This window comes from Oryx dammah, unplaced genomic scaffold, assembly GCF_014754425.2.
Source record: "Oryx dammah isolate SB20612 unplaced genomic scaffold, SCBI_Odam_1.1 HiC_scaffold_28, whole genome shotgun sequence".
Taxonomy (NCBI): domain Eukaryota; kingdom Metazoa; phylum Chordata; class Mammalia; order Artiodactyla; family Bovidae; genus Oryx; species Oryx dammah.
The window spans coordinates 77,044,248-77,069,274 of record NW_024070212.1 but is presented as its reverse complement, the minus strand read 5'-3'; positions in this window follow the sequence as shown (position 1 = coordinate 77,069,274).

Genomic DNA, 25,027 nt, shown 5'->3' with positions numbered 1-25,027 from the left:
GTCCTTATTGAAATAGTCAGTATCCTGCATCATAGCGTTTCCTAGTTTTGGAATCTGTTATTAAGATAGAGAAATACACATCATATAAAATATTACCTGGTATGATGCTTCCCAGATAATGGCAGTTGCTGAAGAATATTTTTTATATTTCTTGGTTTGGGCCATTTTGACTTTCTAGACTAAATGGCTGTGAATCTCATTCAGTTTGATCACATCACCTTAAGACTGACTTTGGTATTTTCTTCCTGACTTTTACCCATAGTTTTCACTCTCATCCACTTTGCACTTATTTTTATCACCAGTATTGTGTTTGTCAACAAACTTTCCAGAAATCAAGGAGAGGCAGGGCAGCAGTCAGTTTTGTTTTCTTCCTTCTGGGGAGAGTGTTCTATGCCTAGCACTTCTAGGTAACTTTGAAAACAAAAATCTGTTCTAAGGGTATTTATTGGTTAGATTTGCTAAGATTAGTCTCAGGTGTTGTTAGTAGTTTAAAGTTTTTTTCTTTAAAAAGAGAGAGTGAGAGACAGAGAGAAAATGAAGACCTTTACTTTAAAACTATGTAATTAGATTAAGTGCTGTATTTTTTTCAGATTTCAATATGCTATTTTATATTCAGGCAAGGAAGACTATTCCTATGAAGACACTCTTAAAAGTCAGTAAATAATATGTTGTGCTTAACAAACACAAGAGCAGTGGACTCTGTTTTCTTCTTTTTGGTTTTATTTTGAATGGTTTTGAAAGAAACGTGAATTCACAGAATGCTGGTTTCCTTTCTGTGGATGATTCCCTGGGTTTTGTTCTTGTTGTTTTCTAAATAATAGTAAAGCTTTGCTATAGATAAATAGATAGATACACCTATATTTTCTCCTGGACATTTGGACATTTCTTAGAAACTGGCTAAAGTTTATCATTTGCTTTTGTTAGTATTTTCAAAAGAGGTCATAATTTGTTTTGAATTTCTTTTACAAAAAATATATAGAGAATGATCTTTAATAAGCTGATAATTGAACCATTAAAGGAAAGAACTCCCATATTTAAATTAAATATTTTAGTAAGCATTCTCTTGTTTAATTTAGTTTTAATTGCATTATTAATTGTCATGAACAAGATATTCCTAGGGAAAAAGCTAAGCAGCTCATCTAATTGCAGCTTTTACTGCTTTGAATGATAAAGTGCCTTTGATTTGGTGCTGAGCCAAGAGGGCTTGATTGATAATATCTGTCTCAGATGTCACCCTGGGAGAAAAGAATAAAACCTCAGTAGACTTGGTGCATTGCAGCTGTCTCCGCCGCTCCAATTTCTCTGCCCCATTGACGTCATTGTGAGGTTTCAAACTAGTCCATGGTGTCTCATATACCTGCAGAAAAATGAAATGAAGGAACAGAAAAGCACTGATTCAGAACCCAGCCCTCACTCCAAAGACATAGGTGTTGTATTTTCTCAGATGATAGGCAGAATTTTTTCTCCTTCCCTGCATCAAAAAAAAAAAAAAAAATTAAAATGTCATCAGCTATCCAGAAATGTGGGAAAGCCTCAGATAAGGAATGTGAGTTGGATAAGCCCTTCTAAAATCAGATTATGTCTCAATGAGCCACATTTGTCCAGGGTTCTCAGATATAACCTGCATCCAGTTTGTCTCTACCATCGCAGATATCTAAAGCAGAAAGTGAGCTAGGAAATGGCCTTCCTTGGGGGCAAGACTGACCTAATTGCCCACCCTAGCTCAAGCACCCTGTCCTCTGGTCTCTCTTTATACATGGTCTTTTGTGTTGAATTCTAAATGAGGGGTGCCCAAAGATCATGATATGAGCACAGAGTAGAGCTACTGTATTTTCTAAGGAAAATGACAGACTCTCATTGTTATATTTTTTTAAATGAATATAGCAAGGAGAAAATATACAAGAGGAAGTAGAGGACAAAAAATAGCCCTTTGGCAATTTTAAAGCTGGTTTGTCAGCTTAAAACATTAAATATATCATAACTCTAAGCCTCAAAATAATTTATTATAGGGTATCTTTTCTACATGCTATGACATATCAACTTAGTGACCTGGCTGAGCATTAATGTTAAAAATATGTGTCCAAATGCTGATTTGTTTCTTCTGTTGGCCAATTGGACTGCTGGCAGAAGGCGAATGCTCTCCATTTCCCTTATGAGGCACACCTGTCCTCCTTCTCCACCAAGAATGGCAAAGCAGGGCTCACAAGTACCAGAAATTTCCATTTCGTAGAGTCAGATACATGAAAAATGGAAGGACTGTTTTGTAAACTTCAAATGTTGTATAGAGACTCAGTTGTTTTTCCAACTGCATGCCCTGCAGCTTGTCCTTCCATTTTTCATTTTAAGTCTGACAGACAACACTGTGAGGTTAATAATATTCAGTTCAGTTCAGTCACTCAGTCGTGTCTGACTTTTTGTGACCCTATGGACTTGAGCACACCAGGCCTCCCTGTCCATCACCAACTCCCAGAGTTTACTCAAACTCATATACATTGAGTCAGTGATGCCATCCAACCATCTCATCCTCTGTCGTCCCCTTCTTGTCCTACCTTCGATCTTTCTCAGCATCAGAGTCTTTTCCAATGAGTCACCTCTTCGCATCAGGTGGCCAAAGTATTGGACTTTCAACTTCAACATCAGTCCTTCCAGTGAATATTTAGGACTGATTTCCTTTAAGATTGACTGGTTGGATCTCCTTGCTGTCCAAGGGGCTTTCAAGAGTCTTCTCCAACACCATAGTTCAAAAGGATCAATTCTTCGGCACTCAGCTTTCTTTATAGTCCAACTTTCACATCCATACATGACTACTGGAAAAACCATAGCCTTGACTAGACAGACCTTAGTCGGCAAAGTAATGTCTCTGCTTTTGAATATGCTGTCTAGGTTGGTCATAACTTTCCTTCCAAGGAGCAAGGGTCTTTTAATTTCATGGCTGCAGTCACCATCTGCAGTGATTTTGGAGCCCCCAAAAAGAAAGTCTGCCACTGTTTCCACTGTTTCTCCATATTTGCCATGAAGTGATGGGACCAGATGCCATGAACTTTGTTTTCTTAATGTTGAGCTTTAAGCCACCTTTTTCACTCTCTTCTTCACTTTCATCAAGAGGCTCTTTAGTTCTTCTTCATTTTATGCCATAAGGGTGGTGTCATCTGCGTATCTGAGGGTATTGATATTTATCCCGGCAATCTTGATTCCAGCTTGTGCTTCATCCAGCCCAGCATATCTCATGATGTACTCTGCATATAAATGAAGTAAGCAGGGTGACAATATACAGCCTTGGCGTACTCCTTTTCCTAATTGGAACCCGTCTGTTGTTCCATGTCCAGTTCTAACTGTTGCTTCCTGACCTGCATACAGATTTCTCAGGAGGCAGGTCAAGTGGTCTGGTATTCCCATCTCTTTCCAAATTTTCCACAGTTTATTGTGATCGATACAGTCAAAGGCTTTGACATAGTCAATAAAGCAGGAATAGATTTGTTTTTCTAGAACTCTCTTGCTTTTTCGATGATCCAGCGGATCTTGGCAATTTGATCTCTGGTTCCTCTGCCTTTTCTAAATCCAGCATAATAATATAGTTGGCATCATTTTATAGATGAGGAGACAGCTTCAACCAGGTTAAAAGGAAAAATAAAAGAATCTTTCCTGAGCTATTCAGCTTGTAAAAGGCAAGGTTGAGATTGAAATCCCAATTTTTGAAATTCTACTTTCATCTTCTGCTTTCCTTGTTATATGTGCAATGATGTATCAGTTTTTGATCCTATGGTGTCACTTTTGAAATCTCTTCAACTTGGCAGGTATATATTGACCATTTAGGGCTTCCAGGGTGGTACTAGTGGTAAAGAACCTGCCTGCCTATGTAGGATACTTAAGACACATGGGTTTGGTTCCTGCGTTTGGAAGATTCCCTGGAGGAGAACACTGAAAACCACTCCAGTTTTCTTGCTGTTCTCCTATGAAAGAAGAGTCTGGCAGGCTACGGTTACCTGGGTCGCAGAGAGTCAGACACAATTTAAGTGACTTAGCATGAATGCATTTACGATTTACCTTTTGTTTAAGGTAGAATTTATGCGAGACATAGTTGTTGGCCTTAGGGAACTTAGAATATTGAACATAAGACATGGATCCACATATTACTAGGCAAAATAAGATAGATGTATAAGACGAAGTGATGTTATCTGATCAGTGTATCTGGAATGACGTAGCCTTTCACATAAATACCAAAAAACATGATATTTCCATAGATAAAGTTGGTGAGTGTGGCCATGTGGCCCAAGGGACCTGCATGAATAGAGTCAAACAGTCAAGATGGTCTGAGGATTGACAGGAATGATACAAAGGGTCTTATTTTGCAACTGAAGACTGGGATCTCATCAAAGTTCAGTTGGAATCATTAGTGATATACTTTAAATACCAGGGTGAGGAGTTTGTAATAATAAGGAGAAACATGAATACTTGCTGGGCTGGAGGAAGCACAAGCTGGAATCAAGACTGCTGTGAGAAATATCAGTAACATCAGATATGCAGATGACACCACACTTATGGCAGAAAGCGAAGAACTACAGAGCCTCTTGATGAAAGGCAAAGAGGAGAGTGAAAAAGTTCGCTTAAAGCTCAACATTCAGAAAACTAAGCTCATGGCATCTGGTCCCATCACTTCATAGCAAATAGATGGGGAAACAGTGGCTGACTTTATTTTCCTCGGCTCCAAAATCACTGCAGATGGTGATTATAGCCATGAAATTAAAAGACGCTTACTCCTTGGAAGGAAAGTTATGACCAACCTAGGCAGCATATTAAAAAGCAGAGACATTACCTTGTTAACAAAGGTCCATCTAGTCAAGGCTCTGGTTTTTCCAGTAGTCATGTATGGATGTGAGAGTTGGACTCTAAAGAAAGCTGAGTGCCACAAAATTGATGCTTTTGAACTGTGGTGTTGGAGAAGACTCTTGAGAGTTCCTTGGACTGCAAGGAGATCCAACCAGTCCATCCTAAGGGAAATCAGTCCTGAATATTCATTGGAAGGACTGATGCTGAAGCTGAAACTCCAATACTCTGGTCACCTGATGTGAAGAGCTGACTCATTTGAAAAGACCCTGATGATGGGAAAGATTGAGGGCAGGAGGAGAAGGGGATGACAGAGGATGAGATGGTTGGATGGCATCACCAACTCAATGGACATGAGTTTGAGTATACTCGGGGAGTTGACGATAGACAGGGAAGCCTGGCATGCTGCGATCCATGGGGTCGCAAAGAGTCGGACATGACTGATGACTCTACTGATACTGATACTGATATCTGAATGGTCTAGTGATTTTCTCCACTTTCTTCAATTTAAGTCTGAATTTGGCAATAAGGAGTTCATGATCTGAGCCACAGTCAGCTCCCCATCTTATTTTTCGCTGATTGTATAGAGCTTCTCCATCTTTGGTTGCAAACAATATAATCAATCTGATTTTGATGTTGGCCATCTGGTGATGTCCATGTGTAGAGGCTTCTCTTGTGCTTCTGGAAGAGGATGTTTGTTGTGACCAGTGCATTCTCTTGGCAAAACTCTATTAGCCTTTGTCCTGCTTCATTCTGTACTCTAAGGCCAAATTTGCCTGTTACTCTAGGTGTTTCTTGACTTCCTACTTTTTCATTCTAGTCCCTTATAATGAAAAGGACATCTTTTTAGGGTGTTAGTTCTAAAAGGTCCTTTGGGTCTTCATAGAACTGTTCAACTTCAGCTTCTTCAGTGATACTGGTCAGGGCATAGACTTGGATTACTGTGATATTGAATGGTTTGCCTTGTTAACGAACAGAGATCATTCTGTCGTTTTTGAGATTACATCCAAGTACTGTATTTTGGACTCTTGTTGACTATGATGACTACTCCATTTCTTCTAAGAATCAATTACTACATAAATATTATTGATATTATCAAGTTGTGAATTAGGTTTTTTAGTGTATTTTTATTCTGATAAAGGATTTCCCTGGTGGCTCAGTGGTAAAGAATCCATCTGCTAATGCAGGAGACATAGGAGATGAGGGTTTGATTCCTACATCAGGAAGATCCCCTGGAGGAGGAAATGGCAATTCACTCCAGTATTCTGACCTGGAAAACGCTATGGACAGAGGAGCCTGGCGGGCTACAGTCCATGGGGTTGCAAAGAGTCTGGCACGACTTAGCCACTGAGTATGCACACACGCATCTTCTTTGAGGTTATTTAAATGAGAGAGCATAGGTGATTGTTCTACATATCTAAAAGTCTCAGAACTTATTTATACTGCTGATCTGTGGGTTATATTAATATTACAAGTAAACTGTTTGTACCATGTGTACTTAAAAATTAACAGACATTAAGACTCTTACCTCATATCCAAGCAAATGTGAACCATATAATTAGGTTATTATCCATTCAATAGAACCCTGAAGATTTTAATAATGACCACCTTTAATGTCTCCCTTTTGTCAAACAGGAATCCAGATGGAAACTGAAGTGAGGAATTGAGAACATTACCTGGATAATTATCTTGAGGAACTGTGTTAGTAAGAACAAGAGGATAATAAAATGGCTTTCTTATGTTGATAATTACCCCCAACAAATTACAGATTTACTGAAAAAGGTTTACCCAGCAAGTAGTTACTGGTGTGCCAGGCATGGTGCCTGGAATAATTGTCTTTCTCTCTCTCTCTCAGACTCATATTTTGTAATCCTTTCTGTCCAACTGAATTAAGATGAAACAAATAAGAGACAAATTTGATCAGTGACTTCTTTTTGCCTATATAATTTTAGTTTAAAAAAAAAAAGCTATTTAGGGATCATGAACCTCCATTGTCTTGTTGCTTAAAATTTAGACTCAACTGATACAATGGAATTTTCTGACAAGCCTTTCCAAACTCTTCCCCCTGCTCCTCCCAATTCTCCCCCATCCTCTCAACCTGTACTGTCCTTTCTGCTCTCTTTGCCATGTCACATTGTATCTATCTATTTGTTTCTTTTAACTCTAGACCATGAAATGCTGGCGGAGCACAGAGCTGTTTCCTTCATTCTTATATCCATGGCACTTAGTAGAGCCTCTGACATAGATTAGCTCCACCGGAAATGCAGAAATTGTCAGTTAAACTGAACTTTTGACCCTGAAGACATGGATTTCATGGCTTTAGGACAGGGGAGAGGTGGTTTTCCTAAGAGAGAGCTCTTTTATATCTGTTATGCCTAATGGAAAGGCTATGTCTCTCATCATTTCTCAGGGTAACTTTCTGAGTGTTGAAGTGTATGGGAATAATAATAGTAACAACAACAATAACAATAGCACCTGTAGTTTACTGAGCTCTTAGTGTTTGCAAGGCCTATACTAAGCATTTAACACATTATAATAATATCTTGGTCAACTTAGGTATATCTTCATTTTACAGAAGGGGAAACAGGCAGGTTAAATTACTTGTCCAAAGCCACAGAAATATTAGCTGTTGGAAAAGTTAAGATTAACCTGTTTTTCTGCCTCTAAAGCCTGCTCTTAAAGGGGGAAATTGGCAAGTGAGTATCAATCAAATCCACTTAAAAAGATATGGATTTGATATGGATTTTACAGAATATGGTAATTACATATGAATGGAATGACTTACATATATCTGTCAGTGCAAGAAGATACATGATTTTTTTTTAATTTATTTATATTGGAGTATAGTTGGTTATGTTGTATTAGTTTCAGGTGTATAGCAAAGTGATTCAATACATGTATATATTCTTTTGCAAATTCTTTTCCCACTTAGGTTATTACAGAATATTGAGCAGCATTCCCTTTACTGCACAGTAGGTCCTTGTAGGCTATCTATTTTAAATATAGTATGTATACATGTCAATCTCAAACTCCCAATCTATCCCCCCAAAAAGAGAAAACTCAGATGTTTCCACAACAGAGGAATTTCAAGTTGTCTTGTCTTTTAGCATCTGGATATATTTGGAAGCATGATTGTTTTTAAACTCTCCTTTGGTTCTTTCGGACTTTCCTGGTGGCTCAGACAGTAAAGCGTCTGTCTACAATGTGGGAGATCTGGGTTCGATCCCTGGGTTGGGAAGATCCCCTGGAGAAGGAAATGGCAATCCACTCCAGTACTATTGCCTGGAAAATCCCATGGACAGAGGAGCCTGATAGGTTACAGTCCATGGGGTCGCAAAGAGTCGGACACGACTGAGCGACTTCACCTTCCTTTCCTTTGGTTCTTTCAAGATGAAAAATATGCTTTTAAAAACAGACACATAGGGAGTCAAAAGACTTGAATTCTGATCTCAGCTTTGTATTCTGCTAACCTATGTGATCCTGCACTAATGAATTAAAGAGTCTGATCCTGTTTCTTTGCTGTTGAATAAATGAACTGGGTGGAGTCATACCTTGGATTCATCATGTCCCATATCTTCCTCTGCTATGCTTGGTCTGCTTCTTAGTAACCTCTGAAACTCAATAGCAACTTAATTTGGTGAGAAAAAACTTGTGGGGATATTTGTAAGGAGGATATTATTATCTCAGAGCTTTATAATGACAATTTCCATGGAGTTCTCCATGGTTTGGGGTGGAAATGAAATAATGAATGAGTATGACAACATTTTACTAAATATTAGCACTTTCCTACATTAGGCATTTTAACCCTCATAAAAAATGATCAAAACAACTTTAAATTGTTTGTAGCTGACATTTGAAGGATTACTGTTTATATGGAACTATTAGCAAAATGAAAGGGAGACTTTAGGTATTGTAACTTTAGCATCAAATGGTCTTTTGCCACAAAAAGATGTTTTCAGGTGCTGAAATCATCATAGTGATAGAGTTATTATGCTGAAAAGAACTTTGAGGAGCCATCTATCTGGTTCACCTTTCTGCCTGGGGCCATGTCACATTTGAGCTATAAAAAGAGATTATAAATCATTTTTGTTTTTAAGGGAAATTCCATAACTTCCCCTGGTATCCTTCTCCAGTAACTGACAATCTTACTTGTCAGCAAATTGTTTTTTAGAACTAACCTAAATCCCCAGGGCTTCAGCTTGAATTCATTTTCTTCCATTCTTAGAGGTAAAACACAGCTGGGGTGATAACTCCTCATGCACATGAAGATTGTTATCAAGATGTTATTCTGCTCTCATCTGAAAGCCAAATTCCTTCAACCTGTTTTCATAAGTTCTTTTGCCTAACCCTTAATCACCTTCCTTTTGCACATGTAAGCTTTCCCCAAGTCTTAATCTTCTTAGTTGTGAGTCCCAGGGTAATATATAATCACATATTTAGCATTTATACCTTGGGAATTGCTTAGCTGAAAGTCATACATGAACTTGATAATTTGGATTCTGTTTCTAGTTAAGCTAAGATATACTGAAAACTTTTCTTTTTAACATTCGAAAGGCAAAGCATTATATTAAAGGCTACAGAAATTACAAGGGTGCACATTGCCTTAAAAATCTCAGATTTACAAAAACCATAAACTAAAAACTAATAAATTAAGAGAGACTTTTTTTTTTTTTTAAGTTTTGGCCATTTCCCCCACATCTGTATTCCCAAGCTAAACAGAAGTTTGATGTAGCATGAGAAGAATAAACTGTGGTATCAGCTTCAGTCTCAGTTCTGGATGTAACTGGACTCAATGGGCAAGTATATTCTAACTTACAAGATTTACTTACCTAGTATATTACATATGATGATAATAATAAAAATAGTGAGTTCCTTGAAGGCCCAGAATGTTGCTTATTTTTTTTCTGGATCTCTCAGGGCTAGCCCAATTCATATTACTGACTAATGGTCACTTAATGTTTGAATTTTATTTGCAAAAGAATTGCTTATGAGAATTAAATGAGATTTATATATATATAACTATTTTTCAACTATTGAACTCTATATAACAGTGAGTCATTACTATTAATTTTTAAAAGAGTCATTACTAGTAGTGAATTTTTTTAAAAATTCAACTAAACTGATTTGTACTCATCTTTTCAGAACATTTCTGCTACCTGTTGTGTATCTTATAAAAATTTGATAAAGATGTGTTTCCTGAAATGAACAATCAATAGTGCACAGCTTATTGGTTGGGGTTTAACCCTCAGTCTCTTCTAATGAGAAATCTAAAAATGACAAATGAACTCAAAATGTGACTAAGGTGGCCTCCTGTAGCCAATCCAGTCACCCTGGCACCAGAACAGAGCTACTCTGAAAAATTTATAGTTTTCTAGGGGTCCCGTGATCACTTCCCAGGTGGCTCAATGGTAAAGAATCCACCTGCCAACCAGGAGCCGTAGGAGATGCAGGTTCGATCTCTGGGTCAGGGAGATTCCCTGGAGAAGGAAATGGCAACCCACTCCAATATTTTTTGCCTGGGAAACCCTATGGACAGAGGAGCCTGGTGGACTATAGTATAGGGGGTCGCAAAAGTTGTCCATGACCTTCTGTACATTCCCTATGTAGGAAAGAATATTAGTGATATAGTTGACTGACAAAATCACCTAAAAGTTTAAATAACATTGCTTTGTTTATTAACAGCATTAAAGGAGTCTTTTAGGTACTTCACCTTCTTCTTTGGGGAACATTGACAGAGGACCAGAGGAGTCATATAGGGAAATTTTTAATGTCAGAGACATAATTTGATCTTTCTAAAAAACAACTTCCTCTATCTTTATACTTCACTTACAAACATTTGACTCAACAAGCTTGTGCTTGTAAATCAAAGTGGTTCAGGTTGAGATCCTAGTTCTGCTGTGTAAGTAAACCCTTGGCAAAATTACCCAGATCTCTAATCTGTTTTCTTTTATCTTTTCTGTAAAATGAGAAATACATTACCAAGTTCTTAAGTCTCCTGGAACTATTGGATCTTGGGGAATTTCATTACCTTCTTCACTTCTGTTATCCTTCTCTTTTGCCTGTCTTGTTAGTAAGAATTGGTTAGTTAATATGACTTATAAAACTAGTACATTCAATGGATTTTAAGAGACCCCTGCAACAAGAGGCTGAAACTTTGATAAAGCATTTTATTGAATTTTTTCCCAAGAAGGATAGTGATCACTTGATAATGACACAAAGCCATGAAGCTCCAGGAATATATTCTTTTTTGAGGAACTAAGTTAAAAAAATTATAACTTTAAAAGTGAAAATTGATTACAGCCTGCCAAGGCCAAACAGTATGGGGAAAAAATTCTGGACTAGGAATCAGGAGGCCTGCATTTGGAGCCAGCTCTGCTACAAATTAGATAACCTTGGACGAGTCACTTTTTTTTTTTTACTGGATCTTAATTATTTCATCTTTGAAATGAGAGAATTATATCCAAGGCCTTCCTGTATCAACAGCCTAGATACTGAGATTAAGACATTGTTGCTCTTTCAAACAGATATTGCCTAGAGCACTAAAGAGTTGAGGGTTGTCTTGCCGTCACAACTTCAGACTTGAAGGACTTCTGCAAAGTGGCATGTCCCTTAGGCCAGCACATCTCTGTAGGGAAATATCAGGTGCCCCAGTCTGAGCACAAAAAGGTTCTATAGGCAGTCTGTCCCCTCACATTTGTTTTTTACATGAAGATTGTACTATTTTGATTGGTAAGAAAGTTTATCACTAGTCAGAAATGTAGAAAGAACAATAACAACAAAAAGAACACTAAGTAGGAGTTCAGGGTAAAGAAAATGACAGAAAGAGGTTGAGAACCATATAAATCTGAAATCAGAAAAATAATTACTCTGCTAAAGCAAATTTCAGAGACTGAAGTCTGAACCCACTTTTTTGTTGCTGCAGTCTCTGTTGAATTTAGCAAATACAAATAACATTCTCGGTAATTTAATATTCATGGAGCTGGAAGGATATAGATATTTGTGACTCTCCCACTTATGGCCTAAGTTAGATCTCTTTATTTGGAATAAAAAATAAATCTGTGGCAAAACCAATACAGTATTGTAAAGCAAAATAAAGTAAAAATAAAAATTAAAAAAAAGAAAAAAAGAAAACTATATTTTTATTCTTTCTTCATATTCTTCTCACTTGAAAATGGATTGTGTCTAATTGTATGCTTGGCCTAGAACCATATTTTTGGCCATAACAGATGATAAATCAACTCATTTCACCCATCCAAAGAAGCAAGATAATTTATTGATGTTAATATCTCATAGCTAGCAGCTTTCTTTCCTCCTGGTAAAGAGGGCAAGAAAATCAGCCAGACACACATCATGTTTATTGCTTTATAAGCAGAATATTCAGGAATGGTATTTCTCACAGTAAAAATTGAATTGAAATATCCCGCAGATATGCCACCTAAACTACAGTGAGGAAGCTGTCTTTGCTCTTTTCCTGTTGCTGATGAGGAAGGATATAAAACCTGAAGAGCCTTGGTTTCTTCAGAATCTGTTGCTTATGACTTAGAGTTCATATTTTGTATAAATTTATTTTTTTCACTCAAAAGATCCAAATAAAGAAAAAACTAAAACTTAAGATTAAGGTAAAGAAGAAATCCATAGACAACATTTGGAATTCCCAGCTACTCATCCTGAAAGTATTCAAAATGCACTAGCATTCAATTTGAGAAGGAAAAGGAAGACCCTGCTGCTGTATATTTCTGTTTAAAATTTACTGCTGTTACACTGGAAGAGGAAGGAACAGGCTTCTGTTAGGTTGGCAAGTTAGTGTGCTTGAATGGAATCAAGAGAAGTGGGCCAAGGAAATCACACTGCTTTTAGTACTTTTCTTTGCAGAGAGCTTTTCTGGACCAAATCCACAACTGCTACAGTAAGTACTCAAGTTACGAGAAGAATGAGAGTGGAGACCAAGTAGGCTGTGGCTTTGTATTAATACACTATTAATGTCACTACCCTTAATTCGAATCTAGAGACCTAGTAGCAAACCAAATGTCTAATATCCTGCAAGGAGCCTCAGGCCCCTTTCCTAGTGAGTTTTGGGTGTAGAGGTCATTAATTAAACCTTATCCAAAAATCCACTCTTCTGAGTGATTGCAAAATAGTTGCTGTTAGAGTTCTGTATCTTAACTTTACACTCACTCATCATGGTATTATTATTAATTTCTCTATTTTACATATGAAAGAAGCATAAAAGTCATACAACTAGTAAATGGCCCTTTCCAGTCACAGTTTCAAATCCTATTTTCTTGCATCTATGCCCTGTTGCCTTCCCTGTTATTTTTCTACATTCAGATAAGCTGACTTCAGATAAGCTGACTAGGGACTTCCTAGGTAGGTCAGTGGTTAAAGACTCTGCACTTTCAATGCATCAGGGAGGTGGGTTCGATCCCTGATCAAAGAACTAAGACCCCACATTCTTCATGGCATGGTCAAAAAGAGAAATAGAGAGACTGAGTGACTCTGTTCTTCAAGACACAATAATAATTAATATTTATCCTCCTGCTGGGATCTTTTTAGACTGCAAGGGCAAAGGGGGAAGGTGAGAAAGGGAGCTGAAGCAACCTATTAAGAATCAGCTAATAAATTGTCATCTTCCAAGGACAGTGGTCACTGGTGGCAGTAGTATGGCTTCCAAATGGTTGAGCACAGTCACTTTGCTCCCAGACCCTCCGCCATTCCTCCCCATGGCCTGTACTGCTTGCCACACTCACACCTGTGTATCTTCTCTCTGGGGCCTCTTTTAATTTATCCTTCCAATCCAGTTTCCTTCAGGGAAACTTGTAATATAGCCCATAGAAGTGAAGTCTGCTTCTGGGTTAGGTTCAAAGGATCTCCCAGAAGGCTTGTGTTTCAGGATCCCTGAATGTTCAGAAACAGCAGTTGCTTGGCCTGGAACACAGAACTTCTGGGCGTCATGCAGCCCAGCTCGCGTGACAGTGTCTCCCATACATAGCCCAGTGACCAGAGAATAGATGGGTCTAGTCACCCAGAGAAGAAAGTGAAGAAAGCAGGAAGAATGTAGAAGTCTGGGTCATGCTAGATGTATAATCATTTCCTCCCTTAAAAAATTTTTTTGAGTGAGATAATAATAATCAATACTGTGAATTGTGGATCATTTATTGTAAAGACTTTTCTTTCATTTTGCCAGCAGCTGGCTTGGTTCTGCAATATGCTTGCTAGGCATCTGTTCACAGGTAGAGGTTGATTAGTCCCATAGCTGAGATTTGACCTAGGTAGTCCAAGCATAGCTAGAGCCTACATGGGGAATCTGTAGGGCAGAGAGTGAGGAATTTCAGAGGCTGTGTGATCCTCCATCTCAGAGCCTGGTTTTCATTTTATCTTTGAATTTCTAGTATATGAGTCTAAAACATGTAAATTAAACTAAAGATGGGTTATAGGGCTAAATATGAGCAAGGTTCTATATTATAGCATATTTTAGGATTGACTAATTAGACCACAGCTTACCCCTGCTGCCCTTTAGCGTTTTCCTGTTTGTGTTTCTCAGACAAAACATCCAAGGCTGAGTTCACTTTTTGGTGAAGGATTACCAAGGTTTATAGTAAAAGGAGGTCTTACATTTTTTTTTTTTAGCTATAAGCTTTGCTGAAAAATAATAATGGAAATGAGTAAATAAGCAAAATTTATGGGGCAAAAATTTATAAATTTTCAATTTCTTTTTGAGATAAATGGAAGGGTAAAAGTTTTTGTTGTTGTTGTCAGTTTTATTGAGAAATAATTGATATACATCACTAGAAGTTGAGAGTATACTGTCTGATTTACATATACTGTGAAAAAATTACTCTACTAGGTTCAACTGCTGCTAAGTCGCTTCAGTCGTGTCCGACTCTGTGCGACTCCATAGATGGCAGCCCACCAGGCTCCCCCGTCCCTGGGATTCTCCAGGCAAGATCACTGGAGTGGGTTGCCATTTCCTTCTCCAATGCATGAAAGTGAATTCGCTCAGTTGTGTCTGACTCTTAGCGACCCCATCAGCTAGCTTCTAAAAATATTATTTTTATTTTTAGAATAATTTGTTTATAGTCATGTTATTACTTTATTACCAATAAGTTTTTAGTCTTGAGTGTTGTAATGTATTCTTAATAATATGTAGATTTGCAATGAGGTTGTTATAATATCTACTGATTAAAACTCAGCAGCAAGATTAGAGCAAATGAAATGTTTTTTACTGTAATATATGATGTTAGTCTTAAGAATTTAAAAACTAAACTCCAATTATTTACACAGATGGCATTTTGCTATCATAAATATTTATGAAACTACAGGTCACTGAAGATATACATTAATTTCCTGCCAGTGAAGACCAACAATTTAAGGCATATGAAAAACATTTCAAGAGAGAAATTTCTTATATTTTTAATAATAGCTTAACCCTGTTGCTGATCTTGTTACTGGCAAGAGTCTCAGAAACTGAATCAGGGTTTGGAGTTTCTAAATTTTTTAAAAATTACTAGGAAGTACAGTCTGCTTAATTTCTTATATGATACACAATGAGGGGAAAAAAAAAAAAAAACTAATCTATGATGTCGTCCCAGTTGTAACGGTGAGTCATTCTCTGCAGCACTCATAATAATAGAGGAGTCTATTTTTTCCTATTCTCTGAGCCTTGCACAATGAAGCCATGCAGAAATTATATAATTATTCCTCCTGGATGGATTTTCTTATTGGTTTGTAATTACAAAATACTCTTTGAGTACTTTTGTATCCTGAAATTAAGTCTTCAGCATTGCATGAAGAAACCATAAGGTTTGATCTCAGCTTGTTTATCCTCTTTGTATTTTATTTTACCAATTAATAGGGTAGCTTTCGAGGTGTTAAAATGTGACTTCTTTATCTTTTGTGTGGCTCAACTATTTAGACTAATTTTGAATAAAACCTAAGAGAAACCTCTTATTTTCACAGTCATATGGTATATTTTTTCCACTAATTATAACTCTTTCCTGTATAGATTAAATAGCCTGTGTTGTTAATGTTCCATGCTCTCTAGGTGTGCCTCCTTCAGTATTTCCTGTCAATTTTGATCATTGCTCATGAATGGTTGCTGATCATTCCTATCATTTTCTCTGAAAGGAGGCTTGAAAAGAAGTTCAGGTTCCTGTATACAAGCTATTATCAGTACTGCTTGCTTTCACTCTCCCTCTCCCCGACCCCAGCTAAAAACTGTTAAGGGTGTATTCTGTCCCAGATGATAAGTGTAAAAAAATGAATGAATCCTCAAAAAATTCATGGTCGAGGTGGCACCTACTCCCAGTGAGCTGTTCTAACTAGCACCTGCCAGTTTCAGCTAGAGATGCCCATGCAAATTATTACTGATAATAAGGGCTGAATTCCCTGAAGATTCTCCTGGAATGATTCTGAAGGTAATTGTCAAGGGTAGCTCTGTTATTCTTTCTCTTCAGCACATTCTCATTTCTTTGTATCAATACCCATAGATATGGAGAGCCTAAAATATGCTTTGTCATAGTAAGTTTATAGTTATAACCAGAGCCATATACAGTGCTTTTTCAATTCTCTAAAGTTCTTCTAATTTTCCAAAACTGGACTTATTCTGTATGTTGTTTAAAATAAAGCTATCAACAGTAACAAGTAGAATACAATGGATGGTTCCATTAAATATATACAGAGAAAACATCAGTTTAGTAATGACAAAATAATATTGTGCTCAATGTTTTGACTGTATTATCTCACTTAAAAATTCTCACAGCAACCATTTGAAGTACATGTTGTATGTACTCCCATTTACAGATGAAAATCTGAAGCTTAGGAAGGGAACTTGCATGCTCCAAGTTTTTACTTGGTAAATAGGAGTGGGCTGAGAAACGCTGGGCTGGAAGACGCACAAGGTGGAATCAAGATTGCTGGGAGAAATATCAATAACCTCAGATATGCAGATGACACCACCCTTATGGCAGAAAGTGAAGAGGAACTAAAAAGCCTCTTGATGAAAGGGAAAGAGGAGAGTGAAAAAGTTGGCTTAAAGCTCAACATTCAGAAAATGAAGATCATGGCATCTGGTCCCATCACTTCATGGGAAATAGATGGGGAAATGGTGGCAGACTTTATATTTTTGGGCTCCAAAATCACTGCAGATGGTGACTGCAGCCATGAAATTAAAAGATGCTTACTCCTTGGAAGGAAAGTTATGACCAACCTAGATAGTATGTTGAAAAGCAGAGACATTACTTTGCCAACAAAGGTCCATCTACTCAAGGCTATGGTTTTTCCAGTGGTCATGTATGGATGTGAGCTGAGTGCCAAAGAATTGATGCTTTTGAACTGTGGTGTCGGAGAAGACTCTTGAGAGTCCCTTGGACTGCAAGGAGATCCAACCAGTCCATTCTAAAGGAGATCAGCCCTGGGTGTTCTTTGGAAGGAATGATGCTAAAGCTGAAACTCCAGTACTTTGGCCACCTCATGCGAAGAGTTGACTCATTGGAAAAGACTCTGATGCTGCGAGGGATTGGGGGTAGGAGGAGAAGGGGACGACAGAGGATGAGATGGTGGATGGCATCACCGACTCGATGGATATGGGTTTGGGTGAGCTCCGGGAGATGGCGATGGACAGGGAGGCCTGGCGTGCTGCAGTTCATGGGGTCGCAAAGAGTCAGACACGACTGAGCGACTGAACTGAACTGCTCCAAAGAACATGGTCCAACCCTGCATAGCTTCAGACTCACCAGAATTCTGTTATGCTCAACAGTATGCCAGATATGAATCCTCAGGCTCATGTCATAAGTTCAGAACCTTGTGTTCCACAGATAGTGATAATTCAGTCTAATTATGATTTCTTGCCCCACAGCAAACTATATCAAGCAGCTGCTAATTCTGCTTTCCTCAGAAGTAAGCTAGTGTGTAGCTTTACTCAGAGCACCATGAATTCAATTTAGTAGTATATGCAAACTAGAATCTTGAGTTTCTACTGTGTGCTAGATAGTTTCAGGTTATCTCCTTTAATCTTCATTGTGAAATATGTGAGGGTTTCAATATTCTAAAACCTGGTGTAAATTAGTCAAGATTCAGTTCAGTTCAGTTCATTTCAGTCGCTCAGTCGTGTCCGACTCTTTGCGACCCCATGAATCGCAACACACCAGGCCTCCCTGTCCATCACCAACTCCTGGAGTTCACTCAGACTCACGTACATTGAGTCAGTGATGCCATCCAGCGATCTCATCCTCTGTCATCCCATTCTCCTCCTGCCCCTAATCCCTCCCAGCATCAGAGTCTTTTTCCAATGAGTCAACTCTTCGCATGAGGTGGCCAAAGTATTGGAGTTTCAACTTTAGCATCATTCCTTCCAAAGAAATCCCAGGGCTGATCTCCTTCAGAATGGACTGGTTGGATCTCCTTGCAGTCCAAGGGACTCTCAGGAGTCTTCTCCAACACCACAGTTCAAAAGCATCAATTCTTTGGCGCTCAGCCTTCTTCACAGTCCAACTCTCACATCCATACATGACTACTGGAAAAACCATAGCCTTGACTAGACAGACCTTAGTCGGCAAAGTAATGTCCCTGCTTTTCAATATGCTATCTATGTTGGTCATAGCTTTCCTTCCAAGGAGTAAACATCTTTTAATTTCATGGCTGCAGTCAACATCTGCAGTGATTATGGAGCCCCCAAAAATAAAGTCTGACATTGTTTCCACTGTTTCCCCATCTATTTCCCATGAAGTGATGGGACCAGATGCCATGATCTTCGCTTTCTGAATGTTGAGCTTTAAGCCAACTTTTTCACTCTCCTCTTTCCCTTTCATCAAGAGGCTTTTTAGTTCCTCTTCACTTTCTGCCATAAGGGTGGTGTCATCTGCATTGATATTTCTCCCAGCAATCTTGATTCCAGCTTGTGTTTCTTCCAGTCTAGTGTTTCTCATGATGTACTCTGCATATAAGTTAAATAAGCAGGGTGACAATATACATCCTTGACGTATTCTTTTTCCTATTTGGAACCAGTCTGTTGTTCCATGTTCAGTTCTAACTGTTGTTTCCTGACCTGCATACAGATTTCTCAAGAGGCAGGTCAGGTGGTCTGGTATTCCCATCTCTTGAAGAATTTTCCACAGTTTATTGTGATCCACACAGTCAAAGGCTTTGGCATAGTCAATAAAGCAGAAATAGATGTTTTTCTGGAACTCTCTTGCTTTTTCGATGATCCAGCGGATGTTGGCAATTTGATCTCTGGTTCCTCTGCCTTTTCTAAAACCAGCTTGAACATCTGGAAGTTCACGGTTCACATATTGTTGAAGCCTGGCTTGGAGAATTTTAAGCATTACTTTATATAGCTACATAATGAAGGGAATGTCTTAGATTCATATTCAGCTGTTTGATTTCAAAATCTATACAAACTAAGGTGTTACATCAGAGCTTATGTTTACTATGGGCTTCTTCAGTGGCTCAGTAGTAAAGAATCTTCCTACAATGCAAGAGATATAGGTTCAATCCCTGGGTCAAGAAGATGCCCTGGAGAAAGAAATGGCAACCCACTCCAGTAGTCTTGCCTGAGAAATCCCATGGACAGAGGAGTCTGGTGGGCTATAGTCCATGGGGTCACAAAAAGAGTTGGACATGACTTAGAGACTAAACAACAACAAAATGTTACCATACATTTATGTTTGACCAGTTCATGAGTTTTCTAATCAACTTTGTTGAGATATAATTTATGTACAATTAAACGAGTACTTCTAAGAGCGATATATTTGATGAGACTTGAAAATTGTATATATAATAGGAACCACCACTCCTCTCAAGCTATACAGCATTTCCATCATCCAGTATATTGCTTTGTGTCCCTTTAAAGTCTTTCCCTCCCGCTTACCTCAGGCTACCACTGATGTGATGGCTGTTAGTACAGATTAGTTTTTGCCAGTTCTAGAACTTTATGTAAAAGAAAATGTATAGTATATGCTCTCATGCAACATAATATTGTGTGAGATTCACACATATAGTTGCATATATCAGTAGTTCATTGTTTATTACTAAATAATGGTCCATTTTATTGTTACATGATATTTTTTCTTCCATTTGCCTGATGATGGATAATATGGTTGTGTCTAGTTAAGGGCTATTACAAATCAAGCTGCTATGAATGTTCACATCCCTCTTTTATGGCCTCATGAGCTTCATTAATCCAAAAATATTTCTTGAACTCTGCATGCATCTTGAGGGATGCTCTGATTGCCTTTCATACAAGCCCAACCTCATGGAACACAGCATGAACTCCAGCCAATTTCTGAAACTCATGATTATTGTTGGCATTTTTTCTCACAGATATTTGGTTATGCATTTACGCTGACTTCCATTTGTACTACAATCTGTTCTTCTGATTCATTGCATTGCTTTTAGGGTCAGTGATCTTTTTACTTCCATGTGAGTGATATTTATCACTGTATCTATCAGCCAGGCTTCTTAGTTCCAAGATTCTGAAATCAGTCTGGGTTCCCTTATAAAGTAGATGAATTTATGGAAAAGATACATGGTAATTTGTGCAATCACCAAGAACTTACATGACAAGGTTTATCAAATAGGCAGGGAAAAGGAAAGTTAGGCAGCTGCCAGGACCACAACCAAGGTCCCTTTGCCTTTAGAAGGCTGCTCCTAAGAAGCTTCCAATGGGGTCATTGATATGGGCCGAGGAAGAGTAGACCAGCAAGAGTAAGCACACTAAAGGTGTGGCCTGAAAGCCTTGGCTTCTCTCACTCTGAAACTTACTCAGAACAAGAAGCCTTCGAGTCCCTGGTCAAGTGAGTGTAGACTGAGCATCATAATGTGGTGTACGTTGCCTCCAACGTCTACAGAGGCCCCAGAGTTTTGTTCCTCTCTCTTGCCGGTGGCTCAGTCAAGCCTTGTTTTCCAGACATGGGTTTTTATTGTTGTTCTTGTTCCCAGGTAAATCAATAAGGGCCATAATTGGCTCTACCCATTTACTTCAGCCTCAGAGACCCTGTAATTAATTAGTCTGTATTTCTGTGGACACTATTTCATTGTGCATCATTGAATTCTCTAAAGGAAATCTCCTTTTTGAGGAAGCTGTAAAATGCTTCTGGAGACTGAACTAGATGTACTTCAGTGGCACAAACTTGTCCATCAAACAAAAATTGTCCTAAGAAAGGACAGAGGTACCTTACTCAGAGAGATTTTGTTGTCCTTCCTGGGAGCTCCTGTCCAGGTATTGTCTTCTGGCTAAGAATAATTAGTCCTAAAGTTTCTTTCAATGTGTACCCTAAGATGCCCATTAAGTCTGCAAATAGGACTCTTCATGCCCAGGTACAGTATCCAGGTGTTCCAGAGGCAGTCTTAATCCCTAGATCCTTGCTACATTCTTGTGACATTTCTGACTTTATTTTTTCTTTCAGTGTTATATATGTATATAAATAAGGGAGATATAATTTATGTACAGTGTTTTCAAGGTCTGTAACAAAATGACTTGACTTAGATATATTGCAAAATGATTACCACCTGTTTAGTTAAAATCCATCACATCAAATAGTTTTAAAAAAGGGAGAAAAAATTTTTTTTCCTTTGTGATGAGAATTTTTAGGATCTACCCTCTCGACAATTTTCAAATATATCATACAAGAGTGTTAACTACAGTCATCATGTTGTTCATTAGATCTCCACGACTTATTTACTTTATAACTGGAAATTTGCACCTTTTGATGACCTTTCCCCAGCATTTGTTATATAGCAACTCTACCTAAGCAATATAAACATTATTACTGCAGAATAATAGGTTTCAAAGTGACCTAACATAATTTGTGCTCTCCATTCTGAAAACTGAATTTGAAAACAATAAGCAACTATATATAGTAAAGTTTTGGTTTTTTTTTTTTTCCCTTCTTCCTGCTTACTGGTGACTCTGTGTGGCTGGACTTAATTTATTTTTGGTCCATTGCACCTTCACCAGGCATTTACTGGCTTGGGATTTAAGGAACTTGGTGGCTTTGGGCTCCAGTGTAGAGAGAGAGCATCTCTGCTTTCATTCATTCATTTCTTCATCACATTGCCCTGAATGACTTCCTTGAAAATGCAAATAATGATCTGATTATCTCATTCTTATCTATATAAATCTTTTTATGCTCTCCCATCACATTCAGGCAGAGAAGGCAATGGCAAACCACTCCAGTACTCTTGCCTGGAAAATCCCATGGGTGGAGGACCCTGGAAGGCTCCAGTCCATGGGTCCCTAAGAGTCAGGCAAGACTGAGCGACTTCACTTTCACTTTTCACTTTCATGCATTGGAGAAGGAAATGGCAACCCACTCCAGTGTTTTTGCCTGGAGAATCCCAGGGACAGAGGAGCCTAGTGGGCTGCCGTCTGTGGGGTTGCACAGAGTCGGACATGACTAAGGCGACTTAGCAGCAGCAGCATCACATTCACAAGAGCAGTTTGAACTAATTATCATGACCAAGAGTTTCTCCATAATATCACCCTGTCTAACTTTATCGCCTTTTTTGGTGGCCATACAGATGCCTACTAAAATAGCTACAAAAATAGCATTTCTGTGTTAAAAAATTAAAATGTCCCCCTAAACATACCTGTGGCAAGCGATATATTATGATCTTGTTGATAATACAATGAAAACTAAGCAACATCTCTTTTCCTCTGTTTTATGCCTGGTCCATGAATTGTTCCCTAACTCCAAAAGTGGACCAACCATTTTCTTCAAGAAACTATATTTCTGGGGTCAGCACTATGTTTGGACTTTAAGAGAGAAAAAAGTTTCTGTTTAGACAAAAAGACAAAATCAAAATAATTTCCACCTAGAGACTGTCATAGAGAATGAAGTCAAAAAGAGAAGAACATATATTGTGAAATAACACTTAATATGTGGAATCCAGAAAAATGATACAAATGTACTTATTTACAAACCAGAAATAGAGACACAGGTGTAGAGAGCAAACTTATGGATACCAAGGGGGAAAAAGGCGGGGGGCGGGGGATGAATTGGGAAATTGGATTGACATATAGATACTTTTATATATGAAATAGATGATTAACAAGAACGTACTGTGTAGCACAGGGAACTCTACTCAGTGCTGACCTAAATGAGTGGTGAGCTAAATAGGAATGAAATCTAAAAAAGAGGGGATATGTGTATACATATGACTGATTCACTTTGCTGTACAGTAGAAACTAACGCAACATTCTAAAGTAACTATACTTTAGTAATGAAAGTGAAAGTCACTCAGTAATGTTTGAATCTTTGCAACCCCTGGACTATACAGTCCATGGAATTCTCCAGGCCAGAATACTGGAGGTGATAGCCTTTCCCTTCTCCAAGGGATCTTCCCAACCCCGAGATAGAACGCACATTGCAGGCAGATGCTTTATCATCTGAGCCACCAGGGAAGCCCAAGAATTCGGAGTGGGTAGCCTAATCCTTTCGCAAGCGGATCTTCCTGAACCAGGAGTCAAACCAGGATCTCCTGCATTGCAGATTCTTTACCAACTGAGATATCAGGAAAGACTCTACTTTAGTAATACTGAACTACTTTACTAATAATTAACTGAAAAATAATTCCCTGATCTTTTATTCATCCCCTACTTTCCCTTCTGATGTTTTCTTTTTTTTTTTTTCTTTCCATAACTTCCACTGATTTGTGAAGAGGAAGGAGACAGTGGGGTAAAGGGAAATCAAAGAGATGAGGAAGGGAAATGAGTCTGATCTGAGCACTTACTCTTGGTCAGATATTGGGCTAAAAGTGTTGTTTGTACATTTTCACATCAATTCTAAGATACACATTTTTCTTAAATATTAACATCTCATAAACTGTCTTAAAATCAATAATGCCTTATACCTAACAAAATATGCTTTGCTTAATCCAAGCATTATGTCTATTAAATTTTACAGATCAAGACTTTGTAATCAGCGAGATTATTCCTTCCAAGTCACAAGTAGCAGAACCAGGGTTCAAGCTCAGGTCTGAGTAATTTCAAAAACCAATGACAAATCATTATTTTAATTGGAGATAAATGCCAACAATTCCTTATGACAAATTCAGGATACAAAATAATCACAACTGGCTAGGGCAGTTCAATGCAAAATATGGCCAGGATTGAAGGGAATGAATAACAGTAGAAGGGTAGGAGCAAGAATAAGGCACCCCTCCTAGAACAGAACAGTTATTGCAGTGGGGTAGAGGTTAGAAAGTAAACAACTGTAGATAAGGAGGAAAGCAGGAAGTCTAGACTTTTTAGTAAGAGGCAAGAAACCTGCTGTGACAGGTGAGGGAAGTTTAGTAAAAGGTAATGGGGTGTTTTGACAAGTTGACAGAGCCCAGAAGGTGGAAAGCTCAGCACAGGCAGTGTATAAAGATGCAGACAAAAGGTCTCAGAGATCTTCAGCAGGTCATAGGAAACACATTTGTGGGAAGGTTATAGTTTGCAAATATTTTCACTCTAGAAGCTGAGTTTTGACAGTCAATGAAGAACATGATTTTTCTAGCATAGTACATGAGACTAAATCCTGGGGCAGGAAGATGCCAGGAAGGAGATGAGAGAGCCAGTGGGTATGATAATGCAAAGCATCCTGGGCTGGGTTTCTAAAACAGATAACCAGCAAGGACCTACTTCACAGCATAAGGAAATAGACTCAATGTTTTGTAATAACCTATAAGAGAAAAGAATCTGAAAAAAAAGATATATGTGTATGTATAACTGAATTACTTTGCTGTACACCTCAAACTAACACAGCATTGTAAATCAACTACAGTTCAATTTTTAAAAAGAAGACTTGACAAAGAAGTTGACTCTGCGTCATCTGAGAAGGTGCTGGCCTGGGAGGAGTGAAGGAGTAAAGGTCAGATGTCTCACCAGCAGTGAGAAGAGGAAAACATTGGACATGAAACTGGATTTGTATAGTAGCATGAATTATACCACTAAAGCTGCTTGCAAAGCTATGGGGTCTTCCCTGGCTGTTACTCAATTGTCACAGCAAATGAAGCTTTCAAAAGTACATTTGAAGAAAGGAATTAGAAAAAAAAAAAGTCATTATTGTTTGTCCCTAACAGAGTTGATATTTTGCTGTCAACTGACTACACTAATGTTCACAGTGGTACCACAGTATTTAACTGTGAACATTCAGTTAAATGTCTGAATTTCCTGCATTGCTTTCATGAATTCAATTCCAATACATACAACAAGTTAGTCTTTAAA